This window comes from Vidua chalybeata, chromosome 1 (assembly GCF_026979565.1).
Source record: "Vidua chalybeata isolate OUT-0048 chromosome 1, bVidCha1 merged haplotype, whole genome shotgun sequence".
NCBI classification, from domain to species: domain Eukaryota; kingdom Metazoa; phylum Chordata; class Aves; order Passeriformes; family Viduidae; genus Vidua; species Vidua chalybeata.
This window is the reverse complement of record NC_071530.1, coordinates 28092164-28116736: the sequence shown is the minus strand read 5'-3', so window position 1 is coordinate 28116736 and position 24573 is coordinate 28092164. Positions and strand designations below refer to the sequence as shown.

Below are 24573 nucleotides of genomic sequence, written 5' to 3'. Positions count from 1 at the left end.
ACTGAAATGCACCTAAGGCTATTAACACTGATAAATTATGCACTACTTTTTAAATTTCTGAAATAGTCTTCACAAGTATGCTCAACTTTATTTTCAGTTTTAAGCAGCAGTTTTGAGTAATCATATTCAACATTTAACTACTGCCACTAAAAGCTTCCTAGCCAGAAAAAAACCAAGCTTTCACAAATAGTTTTAACTCTCTTATTGCCCCCTGTTTTCCTGTTAAATATACATATATATGAAACACAAAGTTTTCTATTTTGACAGAATCTAATGAAAAGAAGTGACATACTCTTAACTATATATTCCCTTGACTTTATATTCCCTTTAACTTGGGAGTGCTAAAACAAGTAACCTCCACCTAAAAGAAATATTTGAAATATGAAAATGACATTTTTTTGGGTATAAATAAACACAAAGATAAAACTGAAGGTGCATCTGTATAAATAAATCTATATATTCTCACACACCAAAGTTTGAGAAAATATATTAATCTCTGGGGTTTTTTTATTCTAGGATACTAACTAAATCAGCTATAGGTGAAAAAAAATGAAATATTTTTCATAGATGTTGTGTGTCTTTGGACATATAATGTTTTAAGTTTAATACCTATATTTTGTACATATATATATATATATATAACTAGATAGTGTCTATATTCTGATATAGACATGTATTCTGTGTACTTACAAAAGAGTTTATATTTGAAAATCAGGCATCTATCCAATACCAACTTAGAAAATTCAACACTATATTTGTCATCTTCTATAAATTTGAATGTGCAATTATGGCTATATGGGAGTGAGTGTGCATTGTGTGTGGGTCTGTCTTGAAAAACAGGCCTTTTGTGTCACTCTCTGATGGTGGTGATGGAGGGAGAACAATACCTTTATCTCACTATAATTTCTAAAGGCATTTAAAGGGTTCATTGTTTCAAATCAAAGAGCTATTCATAAGTTCCAATAAAATGCAATCCATCACAATTTTACATGAGCAGAAGCTTTCAGCTTGTGCATATTTTGTCAGGAAGGCAATTTAAAGCTTATAAACACAAATCACTTCTTTGGTTTTTAACCACAAAACATTTACACAGTACTGACATACCACCTACAATATCTCAGCACAAAGCCAAGCAGTAGAGCAGGCAGGACCAGGAAGCAAAGACCTGAAGACAGCATTTTGTGTTAGAGTAGAACAGATGCTGGGGCATCAATTCAGGAGTTCTCAAAAAATTGAGAGAGAAAAGGCTGTTCCCCTACGCTTATATCTCGTATCAGAGTGTATATGACATAATAATTAAAATACTTGCTTGGATGACGAAGCAGGTTTCTATATGCAGGAAGAAGGATTCTGGAATAATTTATTTGCTCTTTGTTTTCTCCATATATTTGATGATTATGCTTGTGAACTAATATGTACATTGACCAAATGCACAATGGCTGTGGTACCATAGCATCTCTGATCAGTAACTGATTTGGCTCAGTCTGTTAAAAAACCTATGATGCATAAGGGTGAATCACTCTTAGAAAAAAAATGTGAAGAAATATTATGCATTCTATTTCACTGGAGGAGAATTGAAGCTCACAGATGCTCTACTGCTTCCCAAGCCTACAATCATTTAAGTGGCTTACTCAAAGAGCTGGAATCAAACAGTTCTGTCCTAGTCTGTCTTAATGCGCAAACTTTACTCTATTTTTATTTAGTGTTTCCTATTCTGGGAATCTTGAAAGCACAGTGCAGTGCAGAAAGTACAGTGCAGATCTTCCTAGGGAACCAGTATTCATAGACTCATGAATCATAAGATAATTTTTGTTGGATGGGAGATCTGTAGGTCATCTTGTTCAATCATCTGTCTAAATCAAGACTTATTCAGAAGCTAGACCAGATCAAATAGGGCATAGTCCAGTCAAATTCTGAAAGCTTTGGTGAAAGTCCACAGCCTTTCTTGACAGCCTGTTCACCATTCTCGTTGTGAAGACTCTTTCCCTTAAGTCCCCTTGCAAGGTCTCATGATGCAACTTTTCATCCTGAATCTTGGAGAAGAGACTACCTATGTTTGTCCACCCATTATGTACTTTAAGACAGAAAATTAATCACCTTTTAGTCTTCTTTTCCTAGGTTTAAATAAGTACATTCCTTCAGGGTGTTGTGTGCTCCAGCTCCTGTCTATCCCAGCAGCCTTCTCTGGCTTTGCTCCAATTTGTCAGTACCTGTCTTACAGAGGGGAGCCCGACACTGTGGCACTACAGATAGAAGTGGGAATAAACACTTCCCATGACCTGCTGACCATGCTCTTGCAGCCCGGTATGGACTTTACCTTTGGCTGTGCACAATTGGCTCCTTAACTTGCTGTGCACCAGAATCCTGGTGTCCTTCTCTGCAGAGCTGTTTTCCAGACAGCTGGACTCCAACTCACACAATGCAAAAACAGCACTTCCCCCTAAAAAACCATACAATTATTTGTATTTTAGGAGAAAGAAGCTCTTCAATGCCACCACAACACGGGAATGCAGTGTGACAAGTGCTAAATATCCTGTGATTCCCACTAAGATTTAAGGAGGATTTTAGGCCCCAAACCTTTAGCTCTTAAAAAGAAATCAAGTGATTTATAGTTAAAAAAAAAAAAAAAATCACTTTGTAAAATAAAAGTGGAGAACTTGCTACTCATTGTAATGCACACTAATATATTGTTTAGCAGCATCATTGTTTCATTCCAAATAATCACAGGTCAGCAAATGAGAAATTTACTGTTATCTATCAATTGATTCTGTTACAATGTCCCTGAGATTTATAACTCCCACACTGGATCTTTACCCCTTTCTTAATGTTAAACTTTTATCCTCTCTCCCCCTTTTTGTTCTTTGATTTTAAATTTTAATTTTTTTTTTAATTTACTTTCAGCATTTCAAAAGTTTGCGTATTTATTTTGGAACTGTTAGCGGCTACTGAGTTGTTTGCACGATAGAATCATGGTCCAACATGAATATTTTGTGTTAAAAAGCATATTAAGGAGCCAAACAAAAATCAACAGGAATGATTATTCTGAAATCTTTTTCTCATTTGATGCAAGCAGGTTGTTTCAAAAATTCATGTCTTCTTTTCTGTGCACAAAGTGCCTACAAAAATGGTGGTGGCAGTATGATTGTTTTTAAAGTACATATAACTCTAACCTTTCTTAATCTAATTTAAATTTTAAAATGTTTTCTGTTTCAATTCAATTTATTCTGCTCCTGCCATGGATAAGTGGGAGAACAATATTTAAAATAATAGTAATTCTTTCCTCTTTCAGACAGCCAAGCATAGAAGAGAGTAGTTCAGAGAAGGTTGGGAGAAGAAAGAAAACAGGCCTGGATTCACTTTGGTTAAAGTAGTGTCACATACAGAATCAGTATATTCAGAGTAGAACTTTTGGAACAAGCACACATGGCCTGATAAATACAGGAAAGAAAAGTAGTGACAGAAAATCAAGCTACCTCTAAATTGCAGAACATAGATACAGAGGAAGGAGATGAAGAGACAGAGCCACTACTGCTGGAACAGAGACTTGTTGCCATGGGAGCGAGGATAAGGAAAGCTGGTAACCTGGAGGCAGTGACTGGGGACAGGAACGAAAAGGAGAAGGATAAGAACTTGGAACACTGCACATATAGGGAACAGACTCATGCACACATCCCCCTGTATTTCAGGAAGCCCAAGCTGCCTTATTTCCAACCCTCATAATCACATGCATGATGGGGCCAAGGCCAGAAAGGCAAAATTTTGCAAGGAGAATATTAAGTACCTGTTACAGAAGTAGTTTGGGTTTTTTTCTGACTAGTCTGGTAGTTTTCCCTTTGAGCTCATTTTAAAATACTCATGATATTGACATACAAGGTGAATATCCATGCTCAGAATCTCATATCTTCTGGATCACTAAGGAAAAGACAAAGACCCATGGAAACAAAAGATTCACAGTTTCTTCCCATAGCAAGTAATACATTTTCTCATAGGAGTGCCATGTCAATACTGTGAGGGTTTGGCTTACACAGAAAGATAATTTTTAAAAAACTCTCAAATATTTCTACTTATATTTTTCAGTAAAATATAGCACAAAAATTCAAGCAATATTCTAATGTCATGGGACATTACCATGCTCCAACGAGGATAAAATTGCTATAGAATTTGACTACAGTATTTTTAGTTTTGAAGTAAATTACTTTAAATTAGGTTGTCATTACCTGTCTAAAAATCATGTGTTTCAATTTCCATTTTCCCAAACAGCAGGCATTTTATATGGAAAAGGTCAGCAAAGAAACTTTTCTCCTTTGCCTTTTCTGGCACAGAGGGTAAAAATGTTTTGTTTTTGTTTTGGTTTTTTTTTTTATGCTTACGTATCAAACTTTAAACCCCCTGCACCATGGTTTACCTGCATGATTTTATTCTCTTTCCTCTCAAGTCTGCCTTGTACTCATGCTCTTTTATTCTACAGTATGAACTGTTGTTCAAACTCTGTGGCCAAACCCCTCACTTTGTAACCTTTTTTTGAAAGTGTATAGTAATAAAAACAAGCAGAAGTTGTCAGTGCAGCAAAAAAATAAAACTGCCTGTTATAAGCAAAGTACATCTTTAATGATGTTTAAAAAGGAGCTAAACATCTCTATGGGAATTCTTAAAACACTTATCTCTTAGGCCCTTATTTAGTTTTGCAAGTCTTTGTTGTTTAACAAGCTGGAGAAATGGGTCATCTAATGTTATATTAATCAGTAAATTAATATTTTAATTTGATTTTCTTTATAGTTGAGATGCTTGCGGCATCTCCAGTGTTTTCTCTCTCTGTACACTGATGTTAAGCAGTATCATTATCATACTGTACCTTGGGGTTGTGAGATAACAGGGTCCAGTGATAGCTCTATTCTTAGGAGAGTGGGAGGTTTATGATGACACTTATACATTTTAAATGGCACATGGAGGCTCTCGTGCAATGAAATGTCTTACAGCTGAGTCATAGGCTTTTCTACATTGGGCTTTTCAGTTCATATTCTTGAAATCACACACTTTCATGTCTGAGCAGATGACACATTTTGCCAATTTTTTGATAGGATCTTTACAGTGTGCTGGAGTAAAAATCTCAATGATTCGGTTTTTCGTAACTAGTCCTATTTTGAAAATTTTTGATAAGGTGCAAGAGATATGACTATCAATAGATGAAAAGGAGAGAAAATGAAAACTAATTCTTTTTATTTAAAGGTTAAGTTCCAGTTAAATCTATTTTTTTTCAAATATTCAGTCAGTCAAATACAGAAGACTTGACACAAGAAGAGGCACAAACTTTTATTTAACATTATCAGCTCTAATTACCCTTCTGAAATGTGCTTGGAAATTCAGAATTTTGTTTAGATCAGGCAAGACAGTCCCTGTCCCTTGTGCATCTTTACAAGAGGTGACAAAGAAAGCTTTCTCCTTTTTGCTCTCTTATGCATGACCTTTAAACAGGTCAAAATAGTGCTAAGATGGAAATGGTTCACAGGTTACTGTTAGATGAGCACAAAGGAAGAAACAGTCTTTGTTCCTTTTACCTCCTTAGTCACAATCTGACCTTCTCACCTTCTCCTTTCCCTCCAGACTCCATAATTGAGGATATTTACTACATCAAAGATCCCATGCCTAGTTCAGGTCCCCTCCCTCTGTTACAAATACACAAATCACACATCCTAGTGCACGCTCGCTCTGGTCCAATGGTAAGTTACATGTCTGAGTGAAAATATATGCTTGATGATACCCTCACATACCAAGGTCAAAGCAAATCACATTCACACATTCCATATCACACTTGGTTTGCTGGCCATACCTCAGCAGATGCACCATAACCATATATGACTGTAAAACAGCCAATACTTTATTGTTTCTTGGGCTTCACTGGCTTTGTAACATAGTCATTCACAAAAACGCATCCAAATGCAGGTTCCACTTATGCTTACAATTGGGAAAGTGCAAAATTGGCTCAGGAGGAATGTAGGCATGGTGCCATCTTCCTTCTCTCCCTCTCTTTTTTTTTCCTTTTTCTTTTTTTCTTTTATTTTTCAAATAATTTATTAATGTGAAATGACATTTTAAACATTGCATGGATTCTGGGTTTGGGGACTGAGTCATGTCTGGCAACCCTTACTCTCAGTCAGAAGCTTTTTTTTTTCCTGTCTCAGAATAGTGGCAACAGCTTTTCAAAAGATAAATCTGCCTGTATTGAGTCAGCCTCGAGGCCAGAAATGTTGTGTGGGCCGTTGGCTGGATGACTGCACCAGAATGTTTTGAAGTTAAAATAAATGGAAGAATCTAAATGAATGTGCTTATTATTTTAGCATAATAATAGAGTTAATAGATAATCTTTCATTATGAGATCCATGAAAATTTTTGTGATGGATCATTGACAACTTGCAGGAATATTCACATTGCTTTTGATTGGTACTAGTTTTCCTTGAGGAAAGTACTCACTCATTTTTTACAAAAGCCTATAAATAGAATAACAAATGCCTGAATTAGTTTTGAATTACAATGAAGTTCTGAGTCTTATTCAATGTCAAAATCCTTTTGCATTCAAGAGTAGGCTTACATCAGTTTTAATACTCAGGGCTTTTCTAAAAGTATGAAACTTTAGAGGTGTTTGGCTTCATTGTGAACATTTCACACATCTCTAGCTATCATGTTATTAAAGTCAGCAATCGCCAGTGTCAACAGAATGAGTTTGTTACACATCACTGAATGTTCAGGGACAGGTTTGACACCCTGTATGATTTTGAAGTCTCATTTTTTGGAGCCTTCACATAAAACACATAACATCTGTCTTCGAAAAGAGTTTATTCAGCTCCAGAAGCAGGAAGGCAATGGACTACATAAGCAGGAGCATCAGAGGTGTCTTAAAAAGGTGGGTGCTCCAGAAGTGAGCATGCACTGAAAAAAGAGACAGTCTGCTTAAATTAAATCAAGTAACCTAAGGGACCCGGCTACTCTCCCATTTTTACAACACATGCAAAAAACAATTTAGGAAGAAGTTTCTTCCTTTAGCAACTTAAAAAATAGATTGAAATTCCAATTCTTTTGTCCCAAAAGCACAGCAATATTTTCTCTCTCTATTGATTATCAGTCCACTTCGGTTGAAAACAGTCCTGACTAAGATCAAAATTACTTTGAAAAGATGACTTTAAACCTGATAAAGTACCAGCACCACTGCATTATGCTATCAGATGGGTATTTTTGGACAATGAAAGTAAATCAATATTAATAATATAAACCAGAAATTGATTGATTTTGCCATTAAAATATGTAATGGTGAAAGAGCCCATATCTAATTATTTCTGTTAAAGTCTGTAAGTAACGTATTAATTAAACTGGATACATGAAAATATCTGAAGACATTTGTAAGACTTACTTGGGTCAACCAATTTTTAAAAGCAAAAGTTCTGCCATTAATAAACTGCAGAAAGATCAGAGCTGTTAAGCAATGAGGATGAAAGTCACATGAAAGGATGACTATGAGAAATTTGAAAAAAAAAAAGAATTTGCAGTCTCCATCACTCTCTGTCTCTTACAGTCTAATAAGTTAACTTGTACTGACTGGTAAGAGAGGCAATAAAAACTGATAATTCTTTAAATGACACTAATTCCAGGATGTATGCAAAGCCTTACCAATGCCTTAGCATCTATCAAGGACATATTAAATAACTCAAGATAGTGGATTAATATTGTGCAACCATCTTCAGAAATACTAAACCATCCATTCCAACATCCTTACTAGCATTGATCATGAACCATTGAATCAGTACTTTATGTTCATTTCCTTTCATTTGCTTTATTTTACACTGGGGAATATTTGTACTACATTCCTGTTTCACATCAAACACACCTGAAAGTTCTTACCTGCCTTAATGCAATAGTAACTTTGGTAGCCAGTTATTGTCTTTGATAACTATGCTCATACCCCACTCCACCCAACAGAGAAGACGAAATAGCAAAAAACAGGGAAAAAAATGAAAAGGAAAATAAAGACCCAAAAGGCCAGTGATCTGATAACAAAACCAACATAGGAATAACAAATTGGTAAATTTGGAAATTAACATCTAATGTACGTCAATAAAGCTCTAGTAATGGCTTAAAAAAAAGTTAACAAAAGCACCACTAACAAAATGAGGAATTAGAAAGCACATTAGAGCAATCAGTAAATCATTTTGAAAAATAATCAAAATCACTATACAGAACTGAAAACCACTAAGTCAATCCTTATTGTCAAGCCTAATGTGATCCAATGTACTGTAGTGAGGGAATAGGAAGGAAGTGTCTACACCACATGTTGAATTAAAGGGAATCAACCAGCCATTTACTTTCATTTATTTAGTAACCTTCGTGATGAGATCATCAAATATATTGTCTCCTCAGGAATCATAGAAGGCTGGTATCTTGCTCTCTTTCCTCTATCCCCCCCTGTCCAGCCTGATTTTTCCATCTGACTACTTGACCACTTAAATGCATGGGATTTTTTGGGGGGGAAAGCTTTTTTTCTTCTTACCAGAAGGAATACTGAGATATTATGCTAACAGATTAATTGTAAGTCACTCTGAAGGATTCACTAATGGAATTCTGAAGATTACAGTATCATATTCTTACGGAGCAGTGCTCACAACAGGCTATGTTAACTGAGACCAATAGGAAATAATTTGACTGCAAATGATAAGTAAAAGGAAAAATGCTTCCTGTTCCACAAAAGCAGAATCAAACAAGAAAAACATATTGAGGGCAACACATCACCTATAAATCTAGAGACCACTATATTAAACAGAGAGGACTTTCCTTGTCTCTTGTTTTAGTAGGCAAGTCATCTGCTGTCAGAGTAATTTGTTGTCAAAGGTGGTTCACATGAACTGTGCTCCTGTTTCTTCTATCTCACTCCCATGATGGGAACCTGAAACAGCCCTACCTGTAGATACTTATGCTGTAGAACACGCAAAGGAAGGTGAAAAGGATCACACAATGGGTAAGACTTGTGTTTCCAAAGGCAGTTAGTATAAACAAAAAATCCATCTGAGTGACTCCATGGCTCACTGTACACTGGCTTACAGGATCTCTTATCCACACTATCTATAAATGACTTGGTAAGTTTGCAAGAGCATGCAGGAATCCTTTCTTTGGTCACTGTAGCCCCTTAGTACAGTTCTCTGTCTAGGCAACACACTGCCTCATTCTGGCTAGCTCCGAATTAATTTGAATATTGCTGTAGAGCTTTGTAATGAGTCACATTTATATTTTGAAAGCAACAAATGAAGTAAGTGCTTTTAGCTTTGGAGTTTCCTTCACCTACTCCAAATCTGCTGGAGTTCATGTGTCTTAAAAAGCCTACAATTTTTTTCCCAGCTGTAGAAGCTGGTCCAGTAGTAGATACTACCACACTTTGCAAATCTTTACTCAACTATATCAGTATATTGTGGTAGGAATATTACTACTGAGACAGTTTCCCTGCTTGGGTATACACACAGTGTAAAAGTAAATTTGCACTTCATGTTACTTCTAATACTCATACTCCCACATAGTTTGAGATTATATATTCATAGAAATATGAAAGAGATATCTCAAACAAGGGATTTTCTTTGAAGAACTGTGGTTACATTGTGTCTTTTCATAGGGTTAAACTGGTTCACTACCTGCTTCCATGATAACAGTAATAAAGTCTCAAATGAAAGTTAAATATTATAAAAAGATAATGAATATACTACTGGATATAATAATAATTATTATTATAATAATGCCACCACTTAAAAATGCACCATAAAATTATTGAAAGGTTGCACCAAGCAATCTGAAAAGGAAGGAAGCCACAGGTTTAATTCTTTGTTGTTTCTTGGGAAATTCTAGTAGTTTATTTTTCACTCTTGAATAGCTTCTACACAATTTACTGTAGCTTTACTCGGTAGTAGTGCTGATTGTATATATCCAAGGAGTTGAATTTGGAAAAATAAACTGTTTATAATAACAATCTTTTATCAAAGAAAGTCAAAATATTATTCTTTTAAGTGTAAAATTTCCAATTAGTGATAGCTGAGGCATACATTATCTATAGCACTATATTACTTTTTTCTGTTCCAATTTGTCTGGTAAAGATTTTGAGTCCCTATGAATTTATTTCTTGTTTTTATTGTATATGTAAACAGTATATGTACCAAATTTCAGTACATGGGGAGATCTGCTGACAATTCACTTTGACAATTCACAATTTGTAGAGCATTACTGCTTGCTAAATCATGAGTTTGCTTTTGCTTTCTGAACATTCATATTTTTTAAATGTGGAAAGAACAAATAATGTTTAGCAAGTAAAAATAAAAAAAAACTCTTCAGATGATTTGTGATTCCCTTCTTCCTCTCATATTCATGCAACAAAAGCTGTTTGAGTAAACATTCACAAATACTAAAATGGAAGGGCATAGGCAGACAGGAAGAATGGCTTTTCAATTGGTTACTTAAAACTCTTCCATTAGGTGTCAGCTGCTTACATTTCCAAACATTATATCCCACAATAATGAATAAAAGACTTCCTAATAAAAGGAAGGCTTTTTAGTATGAACATTATGAGTGCCTACTCAAGACTAAGGTTAATTTTGTGCCTTGCATGAGCACTTTGGCTTGCAGATAGAGAGTTTGATTTAGGAACGGGTCACACTCCACAGACATGAAATATCCATCTGTTGTGTGAACAGTCATACTCTAGAGTGAATGGAATTTCTCAGATCAGAAGAAAGTAACTGAGTATTTTGTGATACCCGATCTCTTCTCCACCTGTGGAAACTTATTGAAGCAGCTCTACTTATAAGGCATTTGTCAGAATGTTAATTGGAAAAATGACTTCATTGTGTGAGTCATACAGTCACCTCTGTGGACCTCATTAGGTTTAAATGAGCAGACTGAAGGCCAGAGCAATCATTCTGAGCACAGCCATATGTTGGTGAAGAAACTCTCTCAGAAACAGGCTTGTGGCCAACTTTGGGGACTTACAAATGACTAGATGGAAGATGGAGGTCTTGGTGGCAGGAAACACACTGGAAACACTGACATATGTAGCATGTTCCCTTTCACAACAAAGGACAATTAAAAATATTTTAAAAGAGCAGATTCACTACCTGGTAGGTTTTTAAATAGCTTGCAGCTTTTGAGTTGGGACAATGATATTTTTAGGTGGCTGTAGGACGTGCTTGTGTGTAGCTGTGGGCTTCTTTGCAGGACACTCCATAGCTCTGGTTTGAAGCCCTTTGGAACACAAAACATTTTGGTGGCAAATAAAGTCATTCCAGCCTTACTTCAAAATTAGCAAGGACAATCAAAAAGAACAATTGGTTGAGTCGGTGACTTTCTGTGACATTATAAGTTATATTTATGGAGCTGCTTTTTACCTACATTTGAGAATTAGGTAATTCTGGATGAGAGATTAGTAGAAAATGAAAACAACTCTGTCCCTCTCAGCAGCTAAATAGTAATCTCCAGCAGCAGAAGTAGTACAAAGAGAGTGACATATTCTACAATTCATTTAATTTTTTTTAACCTGAAAGCATTGTGTGCTATTAGGCTATCCAGACTCAGAAGTGCCGAAAAAAACATTATTGGAAGATATCTCATAGGAAAAAATCTTATCAGAACAAGTAAATGGAAGGAACATGGCATTGCTATCTTCTTATGTCATCTACATATAATACAAGTTTGCAATGAGGCTTAAGGTGACTTACAAAGCTTGATTAGCAAACAGGGAATTAAACTGTATATTTTTTCAGAGGATAACAGTAATTAATGTAGTCATTAATATCTATTGAATAACCTCCCTCAAAACAAAACTATTGAAATACAAGTCTTTTGTGATTACAGATATGTCTTACCTTAAACATCTCTATTTTGAAGCTATAGATTAAGGTACTTCTGGGGTTGTGAAACTCTCGATAGTCTGACCTTTATGAAATTTATGTCAACTACTCATATATGTCTGAACTGAGAAGTGCACATTTTGCTTCCTTTTCGCAGTTGTTGTGCACAGTCCTTTTTCTATCTGACCTCAAAATAAACAAGAATGAAGAAAACATTTTTAAAAACTGACAGCTCACTACAACTAATCAGAAATAAAACAGGAAGCTTTTAAAAACCAACAAACTACCAAAACGAAGACTGAAAATCTTCTCATTGTCATCATTGCTTGAGAAACTGAATTTTATCTATTCAACTCCACCTTCTCACATGATAAAAGATAAATCTAAGACATGGCCTTGAGGCATCTAGCCTTCCAAAACTCTGGTCATGCAAGTTATGTTCTTCCAACAGGTATATTTTTATTACATTTAGTGTCATAATTGGAAACACAGAGATGAACAGCATTTCACAAAAAATGGCCCTAAAATCGTATGCTCCCATTAAAAAAGCAACCAAGTCAGAACTTCTTTGTAGCAAAACAAGAGGATAAAAACTAGGAATTAAAAGATATTGGCCATTGTGAAAGCTCTCACATCCAAGAAACACATGGTCCTTTTCCCATGTACTCACCCAAGAGACAAAAAATATGCCCTTAAAGCACTGAACTTCATTTATAACACATGCAGTAAGCTGGGTATCTGCATCAAAACACCTAAAAGTTAGAGTTTCCTACTCTGGATTCATGAATAGATTTAGGATTCACAAGGCTCACCTAGTCTCTATTTTATTAAAGTTCTATTCAGAAATTTTAAGCATCTATGAATTTACATATCACTTTTAAGGATATTTCCTATTCCTGTGGTTGGATGTAAATGTAGATACTGCTATGTCACCAATATGACTAATCATTATTACCCAGCCAGGTACATCTTTCTAGATGTCATATTCATCTTTAAAGAAGTATCACAACCAAATCTCCAAAGCAAAAATTTGTCATCTGAAAATTCTTTCTTCCTTTCTTTGAAGTCCCTTTGCACTTAGAGGTGCTGACTGTGGAATATAATCTGGCATGCCCAGCTGCTTTCACTCTGAATGTTTTCAATTCTGAGCTTTTTCTAGAAAGCCAAACAAGGAACAAACAGCACTGAAGTTTATGTGAACCAGTTATTCTCTGAGTCAGCACTACAATGTTACAATGGTATAATTCACTTAACCACAGCCTATGCAATCCCTGTGGATAAATAAACTCTTTGTCCTTGGTGCACCCATAAATTCCTTGTTCCTCCTCCCAGTGTCTAACTTCATGTCCATCCTTAAATTATTAACTCCCAAAACAATGTCTTCTTCTTTGAAAATAATAAAACTATCTGCCAATTGTTGTTACCATGTCAAAAATTAATTTTTCATAATCACTTTAAAGAAAAATATAAATATCTACATGGTAAAATTCTGCTATTATTAATTAAAGACTTTGATTCAAAAATAGCACTGTCTTCTCTAGAAATGAATATCCATATTTAATTTTAATATTTAACTATTCCTTTCAGTAATCAGCAGAATTCATGGAAAAAAACTTACTTGATTGTCTACACACAATTGATTACTGGTATGGATTGTAGTCTATTTAGTTCCATAAAATGGAACTGTGGTTTGAGCATTTTAAAACACAGGTTCATGTATGTTCAATATTTTGTTCAGTTACACTATTTGCCAATATTTCCTCCAATTACAATAACACATTCCAACTGCCTTTTCATAAAGCCATCTTTCTCATTTATCTTTTTTGTCCGCTTGGCAAGAAATATCCATAATGATGACTCTTTTCCTAACCTTGTATTATCAGGCAGGATAAAAAGCAACATCAAACACCTGCTTCTCTGAGGTATGGCTTAAAGTTATTTGTTCCTCAGCCTGTGCCACAGATGAGAATGCAGAAGGTGCTTTTCAGTATATCAATTAGACTACTGGGAAGTTTGCATTTTTCTGAATCAGCCTCTGCTCAGTGCACTGCCTCTGTGCTTCCAGCTGTCTATACTTCCAACGCTCCATTCTAGGTTGAACACTTTGTTGTTCAAAACTCATGAACTAAATGAAAGCTTCCATTCCATGGAGCAAGAAGGCTTCCCACAAAGTAGATCAACTGTTAGAGACCAGCCTTTACAAATATTTGGGCAAGTCTTGCACTGCATCAGATACAGAGAACAATACACATACGCAAGAGTGAACTCTTGTCTCTGATTGGAGGTTTTTTCCAGCCTGATCACCATTTCTACCAAATTTAAACAAATAAGGAAATGGAATGTAAGAAGCTAAAAAGACCCACACCATTGAGAAAATTAAACAGTTCTTCCTGAACTGCTAAGTTTTTTCATATAACATATGCTATTTTAATTCATTATTAGTTATGCTGTTAAATTATCTGGAAATATATAATTACACTTTAATAACTCTATTGTAAATGCAAAGTACATCCTTAACTGGAAACTTACAAAAGATGCTTACATAATGCAATACTGACATAGGTTATAGACTTCTTGTGTATTTCAAGGGTTTGTAACATTTATAAATATCTGCAAATTAGGAACTGATAAAATAAGACTTTGATAAATAAAATGTAATTATTTTTCAATGTTTCACAGATCATACTATATGCCAAATAAGGTTCTTCTGCATAACCTTGGCCACATGCTTCAAGCTTAATAGAGTTAATTTTCCCCACTCAATAATTATTTTGAGTCTGGTAGTACAACCTAGTTCACGAATGGTGAATTTCTTCCTGGCACACAAATACTACTACTAGTACTGATGTATATTTTTTCTTCTTCTCTGTCTGCCTGCTGCCTACAGAAGAGCCATACAGCACACATGCAAATTAATCTGTGGGAGATAATCCCAGTCCCTCAGTTCACCCATTTTAACATCAGGAAATAAGGAAGTTGAGTACTGAAAGCTCTGTAGCTCTAGGGCTTACAGAGCATTGCCACAAAACAGACTTTCTGCATGTATTGTTTAACTGTTATTTTGGACTAATTTTTTTGTTAAGTTTAATTACATAATAATAGTTAAATTTACATATCAAACACCTGGAAAACACTTGGTGTACTTACTAAATAGTGTTTTGCAAAATTCCCTTTCTCTATTTTATTGTTTCCACACTACAGAAGTGCACCAAATCCATATCCATTTCCTTTGCTAGTGTCAGCTGGTGCACATCCAGGCCTGCGGTGGAGGCGGTTTGGTCTCGTTCCCCAACTGGCTGCTAAAACTTGCTCTTTGCAGCTCCCCTCCCCACAGCTCACTGCTTCTCCTGTCTGCTGTGCTCTTCCTGAGGGCTGCAGTGGCAATTCCCAGCTCTGGGCATGTCTCTCAGCCAAGCCAAACCAGCACCCAAGCCTAGCCCCCGGTGCAGTGCACTGGCCCCCCATCATCACCCCTGCAAAGGAAGCTGTGAGATTTCCTTGGCAGAGCAAGGCTTGGCGAGCTCTGTGCTCTGGAGCTGCAGCATGGGGCTGTGGCTGGCCTTATCAGGCTGTGAAATTCCACGGAAACCAAGGGGATTGCTTCTGTCGAGAGGAAAGCATGCAGAAGGGCTGTCAGGATTGGGATCTTACATACTGCTCATGAGTGGAAGAAGGAAAATGGAAATGAGCCTGTTTGCTTTGTAATATAAAACCATGTAATGAAAGAACATTCACATCATTGTAATTTTGTCATGTTTTATACTTCAGTCATATTTTTCATAGCAGTTTCTCAGATTTATCCATTTCAAATTTTTATGTTATTTCTTTTTTTTTTTTTTTTTTTGTCTTTGTTGCTGCCTGTTTATTATTGGCATATATTTTTAGTATTTTTCCTTTGGATTTTTTTTTAATTGACAGGATTTCATCTCTGTTTGTTAAAGAGAACCAGCTGTTTTCTTCAAAGATAATTTTCTGAAGCTGTCGTGTGCCATAATTACACTGCAATTACACAGCAATATCCATAAAAGCAGATGAGGATTCTATGTGTCCTTCTGACTCATTAGAAGTTGCAAAAATGATGGATGCCGTTTTTCCTAGCTTGACTATTGCCCTCTGTTGGCAAACCCAAGTCCTGTCCTATCAAGAAAGAACTAAGGCAAGGAATAACACATCCTGTGAAAGGAGATCAATTTCAGTTTTGGTAATGGGAACACTGAGATAATGTTGAAGCTGGCAAGTATTTTCTAGGTGCATTTTATGAAGAACACTTTGAGGGATTTTTTTAATGTTTGCGATAAATCAGTTATATACATTTTGTACATTTTCTGATAAATTATTTATTTTCTCATATAGTTAAATTACTTGAGCATTTATTCTCTTTGCAGTTCAGTCTCACATTCATGTAATTTCCTTGCAAAATCCTTCAAACAATTTCTTGTTTTGAAAGATACAGTCAAATTCTATTCAGTTTTGTTTGTTAAGATGTTCTGACATGATTAAGTTGAAAGAAGTCAAAATATGCTCATATGGCTTTGGAATACGTTGGATCTTCATGTTCTGGCTGTGGAGAAGAAAAAAAAATCAGAGAGCTGCTATTTTAACTCAAATCAAAGCAGACCAAACCTAATTCCTTCTGAATCAACAGACCAAAAATATTTTCATTCCAGAATGAGTTCTCAAATAATTAAGATGACAAAAGAGAGCAATTAGGTTGGGAAGGGTGAGATTTGGATGGTGAAATTTTGGGGAGATGTCGGAGGAGAAGGGGTTACTTGGTTATTTTTGCATTAAACATTGAATCAGGTGAGCTATTTAGTTTTCTTTGTTCATTTCTGATTAGGGTTTAGCATGATCACTTCTAAAGATCCTTCATGATGAGCCTAAGCTAAGGGAAAGGGTCAGTGGGCTACTGGCACTGATTTTCAATGGACTCTTATGCACTCCTGTCAGAACAGCCACTGAAGTCATGATTTGTAAAAGACTGTGGCTAAGGCAGAACTTCAGAAAACAAATTAATTTCATTAAAATCCTGCAAAGTTTAATGAGAGCTGAAAATCAAGAGAGACCTATCAGCACATAGATTTCTCCTGGCTCTGCTAGATCCTGATACAGTTTCAAAACATTTACTTTAGTACGGGCAATAGGGAGTATTCTGGTTCTGTAGTCAACTGCTCCACTAAAGCATACAAGGTGATTATTAGTCCTCTAGTGACTTTCAGCAAACAGACCATGTTTAAACAGCAGAGTTAAACAAAACTCAGTTTAGGGAGTCTATTGTGGAAAAAAAAATGGCAGTGGGAAATGAACAGGCTTTATTTTCAGTTGTCTTTCTAGCTGTCATATCATCTATAATGTATATCTCAGCTTGCAGAATTTTTAGATGCTCAAAATTCAAGGGTTTCCTTTAATGTCAGAGAAGGATGAGATTTTGTTAAGGCTAACACAAAGACAGGAATACGTTTTCTAATGTTCACATTTTTTCAGTACTGATAGCTAAGGCAACTTAAGCTTCACAGGTCAGTGACTTCTTGTTTAGCATCACTGACTTGACCGAAAATTATTTTATATTGTCTTTTCCCTCTTTTCAGCAACAATTCATTAATATGTCCAAGATTGTTTTCTGCATGAAATTAGACTTGCACACCAAGACACTGTGAATGCAATAAAAAGCTACACCAGGGAAAATGGAAATATGCAAAGGCATCATCTGTAAAATGAGGAACTAGCTGTCTGTCCACTGCAAATGCACTATCAATTTTGAATTTCTATGTAGGACAGTAGTTCTTTCAATAAATAAGACAATTGCATAATTGCAAGACTTCCAGCTTTTCCTCCATCCAGTGATTGCTGACTGAACTGTGTTGATTAGCTTTCAGTACAAGGCTTGACAGTGGCTCTGCAATCATTCTGCACAGCTCATACCAAGCAGTATTTTAATTTGCTACAAGAAATACCTGCTGAAGTGTATTGTTGAAGTCACAGCTTTTATGCTACTGGTCTTGTAGAAGACACCACTTTTGATGCGAAGCATATATTTTCCACAGTTTCTTTGTATTTTTCTTCCACTATCACTTTTCATTCACTGTTTAGAGTTTTTTTCTTTAACTCAATTATTTACAGCAATAAGATAAAAATTCCCACCACAATGACCCCTGTTTTGTTAAATTGTGAATATATAAAATAAATATAAAAATTTTATATAAATATATATATTTTTTATAAAATATATAAACCAAGCTGTTTCCGAGCTTGGTTTATATATTTTTGCTACTATATGTACTTAAAATATCAATAGATAGAAAATTAGAATTCAGCTACCAAAGAAAAGTCTTTAACTATTGTAGAGATGACAAGCACATAACCCACAAAAAAGTCATATTTTTGCAACTATAACTAAGACAAAATATGCAGCAGTTAAAGCTCATACTTTTCACCTTTCTCCACATGTACAGAACATCTACATTTTTTGAGGCATTCTGATATTGAAATTTGACTGAAGAACTGCATAGAATTAAAACATTATTTTTATCTATCTAGATTCAATAAAATGTAGAGAGGAAAGAGGTAGACCCTAAAATTCAATTAATCATCAGTGTCTAAAAATTATGATGTTATAGTTTGATGCACTCATTAAAAAAAATCAGAACTGTGTTTACTGGCTTCTAAATTTTCCTAAATATTCACTTTATTTGTGTTGTCAAATCAAAGATTGCATATGTCTCACAGCAGGAAATGTAAGAAAAAATGACTGGGAGATAAATACTCTGGTTACTGCATGCAGGAATTGCAAAGATGTTTGCTTTAGGTATATCAGGACAGACTGTCCTGCTGTAAATATAATGCTTATCAGGGAGTGAAAATTTAGGCTCACTGCCACAGTAGGAGATAGATTTCCTCCTTTGGTTGTTGTTCTGAAATTAATACAGAAACAGGACAATGTTTCTGAAAAAAAAAGGTGTGTTTTAACCCCTTTTAGAAGATTATTTTAATGGGACTGGCAATGGCACTTTCAGAGGTACAACAATCTGATGATTGCCATTCAACAGTTCAAGCTATTCTCTTTTAAATATTTCACGTTTCTCTTTGAAAGCATATAACTCATATCATATCTTTTATTAAACTCTGCTGTCAGGTTATTTTTGGTTTATTTTTGAACTTTCATGCTGGTGTTATGTACTCAATGATGTGATATGTACGTACAGTACATTTCTCACAAACACTATTAGCTTCATTATTTGTGATTTAGGATTAAGATTTGTCTTTCAAATCCACAGTTTCTGTCAACTGCAATCATTTTCTGCTTGCCTTTACACATAAGATCAATGCTCTTAGAGTTCAGGTTTCTGTGACTGTCATCATGAAGTTGATGGTATTTCTGGTTCTTTATTGCCTTCTGACATATCAGTACACTTAAGTACAATTTTTCTCCAGTGCCTGAGGCTGAGTTGAACAAAGTGGTCCTTCAGTCGCATTCTGTCATCTGTGTGTTGACCACGACCTTCATGGTTTATTTATGATTAGGAGGTTATGTCTTTCCTTACTCTAGCAATGGTATTTTAGCAAAGTTCTCCATAAATTTCTTAGTTCTGCAAATACCTTGCAATTTTGCAGGCTTGCTCTCTGCAATATTCTTCAATAAATAATAGGAAGCCAGCCTGCACTTTTAGAGAAACTTTCCTATATATATTTCCAGTGCCAGCTTAGATTGTCTCTCACATTGTCAGCTGTCTGCAGAGCTGGACGAATAATGAATGGCCTTTGCCATCTCTGGATTGTGCCACTGTGAGTTGTTAGATGATATTTGACTGTGAACTAATGATCTGGTAAGGAATCTGCTTGATTATGTATCATCTACCTGGGAGTGAATGTGTCTGGTAGATGCTGAAAAGGATTAAACATGAACAGTTTATGGCAGGATGAGACCTTTACGAGCTTTGAAAATCAACAGTTGAAAAAAATGAACTAAACATCATTAGTGTTTCAGACTATGTAGAGTGTTAATTGCATTTGGAATTTCAGTTGGGATTATTGCTACTGTTTAAACTTACACTGTAAATTGAGGAATGATACTTCCTTGTGCAAAGTCCCTCAGTGAAATTAATGACATTATGCATGTCAGTAAACACCAGAAGATGACCATACTTTCTAGCTTATTAGTCAGAACAGTTCTACCAATACCAGAGAAAAAAGGATGAAAGTCTTGCATCAATAAAGTTTAGGCAGATGTTCCAAAGCTACCATCTAGCTGAAAATTACTTATTTGCACAAATAAATGAGTATCTTCTCACACGTACATTTTCACAAGAGCCATGTGGATTAGGAAGAAAATCTATTTAAAATTCTGTGATGCTGTACTAGAAACTGATTTCCTCCCACACAATGTTAATATTGTTTATAAATCTGGTGGATTATCTCTTTCTTAAAATCACCTAAAATTTCTTAAATTTCACTGCCCTTAGGCAGCTAACACTAGTGCCAAGACCTTCACCTAGCATTTTTCACATGCAGGGTTTGTTATCCCAATATCCTTTACACCATGCTTCTTGTGAATACTCTGGATTTCCTTCAGACCCTTCACCAACCTTGCTGCCCTTTTCTGGACATGTCTGAGCACCTCAACATCCTTCTTAAATTGGGTAGGTCCAGAAGTGGACACAGTACTCAAGGTGCAGCCTAACCAGCACTGAGTATGTGCTGTAGAGGTGCTACTCATAGTTTTAAATACTTTGCCGAAGACTTTAGCACACATTTTGGTATTATGTAAGAATGAGCTTTCATAATCATAAAGCCAACACTTCTGAGCAATTTTCAGAAGAGAAAGCTTCTTGAAGGCAAAGGTACACATTGGCACCCTTGTCTAGCCTTTAACTTATCAAAGCACATAAATCCATGATTTTACTCTAATATAGAAAGTACTACTAAATGACATTAAGCACTTTGTTAAAGAAAAAAAAAGGTATGGTCGCATTTTTTAATTAAACCAGAAAAATGAAAGTTGCAAATGAATATGCCATGTAGAAGAAACACACCATCACCCCCATTGTCTATACTTGCACTCTTTTTTTGTTGTAAATTAACTTACCTCTTTTTCCTCTTCTACAGCTCACCAGTAAGCAGAAGAATAATTTCCAGTCCTGATACATGACTTCTGTGTATGCGAATACAGTTTTCTGAGCATGAAGGCCATGATTTTTTCTGGGAATTAACTTCCTCACAACAAAGGCGCTCTTACAAGAATCTCAGACACACAAATGTTTACCCCAGCTCATAGGTTTTACACCACATTTGAATAAATTCATTATTGGTCAAGTGTCTGGAATCAGTATAAAGAAAGATCTGATCTATTTGATGGATGTGATTAGCAATTCTGAACTTAACCTCTTGGATTGTACACACTGAAGATACAAAAAAAAAAAAAAAACCAAACAACTCAACAAAAGTGTAGAATCAGTTGATCTTGACACATTAGTCACAGACAAATGGAAATGGCAGGACACAAGTCCAGTAATGAGTGTCATAGTCCAAAGTACAAAATCACAGCTAATTTGTAAAACTGTTAACACACATAACATTTACCCTCCTATTTAAAAATCTGCATTATTCAAAAGGTTTAAGGGTAAAGAAGCCAATAATACTTGATGATTCATTAGTTTGAGAGGCATACATGCTCTTGTTAAGACAATTAAGGCTTTGGTCACAAATCCTTTGGTTTTATTGATTTGGCAGAAATCATAACCCTGGCTCGTTTTATACTTAACACTGAAGAGCTCTGAACAAGGGGAAGATCAGTTAAGCAATTATTCTGTGATATTTGCATTGAACTGATCCTGCAGTTTAAAAACACTGATCATTGACCAAATGCTGTATTATGATGTAATGTGGCTACAGCAAGTGCCATTCATCCTGCACAAAAGGCAAATAGAAGGCTTCTGTATTAGTATACTGAAAATTTGGTAGGATAAAATGTCAAATAATTTTTGCAAGCTCCTCAGAGAAAACCTTATATGTATACATACTCTGATATATTATCTATCTAAATAGTACCCTTTCATAGATGGAACTGCTACTTACAGAGGGTGCAGCTTTACTTTCTTTCTAAACACTCTTTCAAATACACTGTTAAAATCTGCCTTGCAATCAGTAGATTTTCCTTATAAAAGAGTTCTATATTTTAACTTCTATAAGCCCTCTGTTCTGTTTTGGATACATGAAAACCTTTTCTTGGTGATGTTCCACTCAGAACAGAGAGATTCCAGAACCATCATGGACAGTTCTCTATAAGCATCAGCTCAAAGTCCAACAGATGCCAAAAAGAAAAAAAAAACAACAATAAAATGCTGGGCATTATCAAGAATATAGCTGAGGATGAACATAAACTATAATGCTGTCACTATCAACAGCATGCAGCACTCTCCATATCTGCAGGACATAGCAGAGTCAGAAAAAGCAAGAGAAGAACAAATAAAATTACTAAGGATATGGTGCAGCTGTCTTGAAAAGAGACAGAATAACTACCTAGGCACAGGGTTACCTGCTGAAATTCATTTCAACTTGGATTAAAACAAGAAAGTTCTTTATGCAAAGGGCATTGAGTGTGTAACTTCCTGCCAAAGACAGAGTTGGAGGAAACAACATGTTCAAGAAGAGATTAAACAAAACAATGGACAACCATATCCAAAAGCAGATACTGAGGCAGACAGGTGGGGATGCACCCTCTATTTTCCTTCATCTGTTAATTGTGGATGTTAGGGCAGGAAACCACAGTTAGTGACCAGACTTGAGGCCTTATACTGCAAGTGCTAGACAGGGTGCAAGATGGACTTACAGATGAGATCTGTTCAAAAAACATGATTCTTTAAGCTGTTTTACAAGTAAGGGTGTGAATATGTTACTTCCATGAATAGTCTTTCTAAAGATAGAAATTATATATATTTGTGTTTTCTGTTCAAAAATCATATATACACTTCAGGAGTAAAGAGGTGTTTAAGCCATGCATAAGCAGACTTTGAAGATGTTTTGGGGTTATTTCTACCATTAAAATGACAAATAATTTAATGAATAGTGAAATATATATATAAATGTATTGCAAAAAATCTAATGTATCATCTTTGTCAACTTATCTTGTCCTTTAATATTGATTTTCCATCTTTTATGTTCACAATATGTTAAATATAACTGTCAATCTAAAATGCTTAAAAAAACCATCATAGAATTTTTCAGGATGTTTATCTGAAATTCATAATTTCAATATTTTCTCTAGAAGCCTGCTTTTAAAGGTTATCTTCAGAGCACCAAAAAATAGTATTGTCAAATCAAGAAAATCTGAATGTCTTAAGTTAATTTGAAATGTTTTTTAAACAATCAAAATTATTTTTATTTGTAGAAAATATTTGGATAAAAGCAGAAAACAATAGCCAGGATGCAGATGTTGTAAACCAGTAAACATTATCACTGTGTCCCCCAATTTATTTGTCATGGATTATGAAACTAGTTCTAAACTTCTTACTTATATTAAAAGAGTTCTGAATACAAGAAACTGGTGCTGTTCAAAATGTTTGTCATTAGAGACAGGACCTTCTTAATTTTACTTCACAACTAAAAATATTCCTCACACAAGTTAGGATCTTTACTAACTGAAGAACTAAACTTCCATTTTACCTAAAACTTCCTATACAATTCAGCTCCAACATTTTAAAACAGTAACATATGGTAAGCAGCTTGTCAGAAAAAGGAGGATACTGAAAAATTTAAAACATACAATTTAAAGAAAAAGGCTTCTCTTGCCTACTTTTCTGTAATGTCACTGTAAATCTATCTCAATTTGAGCTTATTTAATTCTTGCTGTAGGATGCACAAATCCTTTGATGTCCTCAAATAATCCTAGTTTATGAGACTAGCTAGAACCCTTACAGAAATGTCCACAGAAAGAGTCTTGACTTAGTAATTAGCCTAATGTTTGATGTGTTGGCATCTCATGAGATGTCACAGTGATGAGTAATAGGTTCACAATAACCCACAGCTTCATTCATGTTCTGCAAGAAAATACAAAACTGTGTGCTTGTAAGGTTCACAAAAAACAATAATTTGTGAAGACTGGATCATGCCCACTACCACAGAAATTATATCAAGTTTAGATACCTTTTAGAGAAGTAATTAAAAATGAAATAGTAGAGATATTGGCAGTATTTTAATCATAGCACTAATCAAGTTGAGTATTGTGTTAGAGTTTTACTCGTGATCAAGTTCTCTTCTAAACATACATCTTGCAGAAACAGTTTCACAGGCATTAGCTGATGTGTGACAAACTGGGGAGCAATTGGGAAATGTGCCTGAAGCTGAAAGTATTAGTCTTCATGGTTGACGGTACTTTGGGGGTTATTTTTCCTATGCTGCAGAAGGATGAAGCCACAACCGTACTGAACTTTCCCATACATACTAAAAGCATTTGCAAACAGCCTGAATTTTTTCCTGAATCAGCTTTTCCACTCTGTCACTCTCCCAGCAAGTCCAAATCATTGAGACCACTTAGAATTAAGAGCCTCTCCATCTTCTGACAGAGATCTGCATGACATAGTTTTCTGGTGATGGTACTCAGGCCACTACTGGTCTTTCAAGTGTTACACAAAACATGAAGTCACTTGGTCAGAGAACAGGTTATCCTCTAGGCCTCATACACATAATAACAGATGCAACTGAGAGTCTCAGA

At 35.3% G+C, this 24573-nt stretch overlaps 1 long non-coding RNA gene across 1 annotated transcript; it reads right to left on the bottom strand.

Moving 5' to 3' along the window:
• Positions 1-2148: 2148 nt before the first annotated feature.
• On the bottom strand, positions 2149-3527 carry LOC128801170 (uncharacterized). Its single transcript, XR_008435145.1, has 3 exons — positions 3474-3527; positions 2318-2440; positions 2149-2210 (listed from the first exon to the last, which is right to left on the bottom strand). It is a non-coding gene; the product is annotated as an uncharacterized LOC128801170 (long non-coding RNA).
• Positions 3528-24573: the final 21046 nt, after the last annotated feature.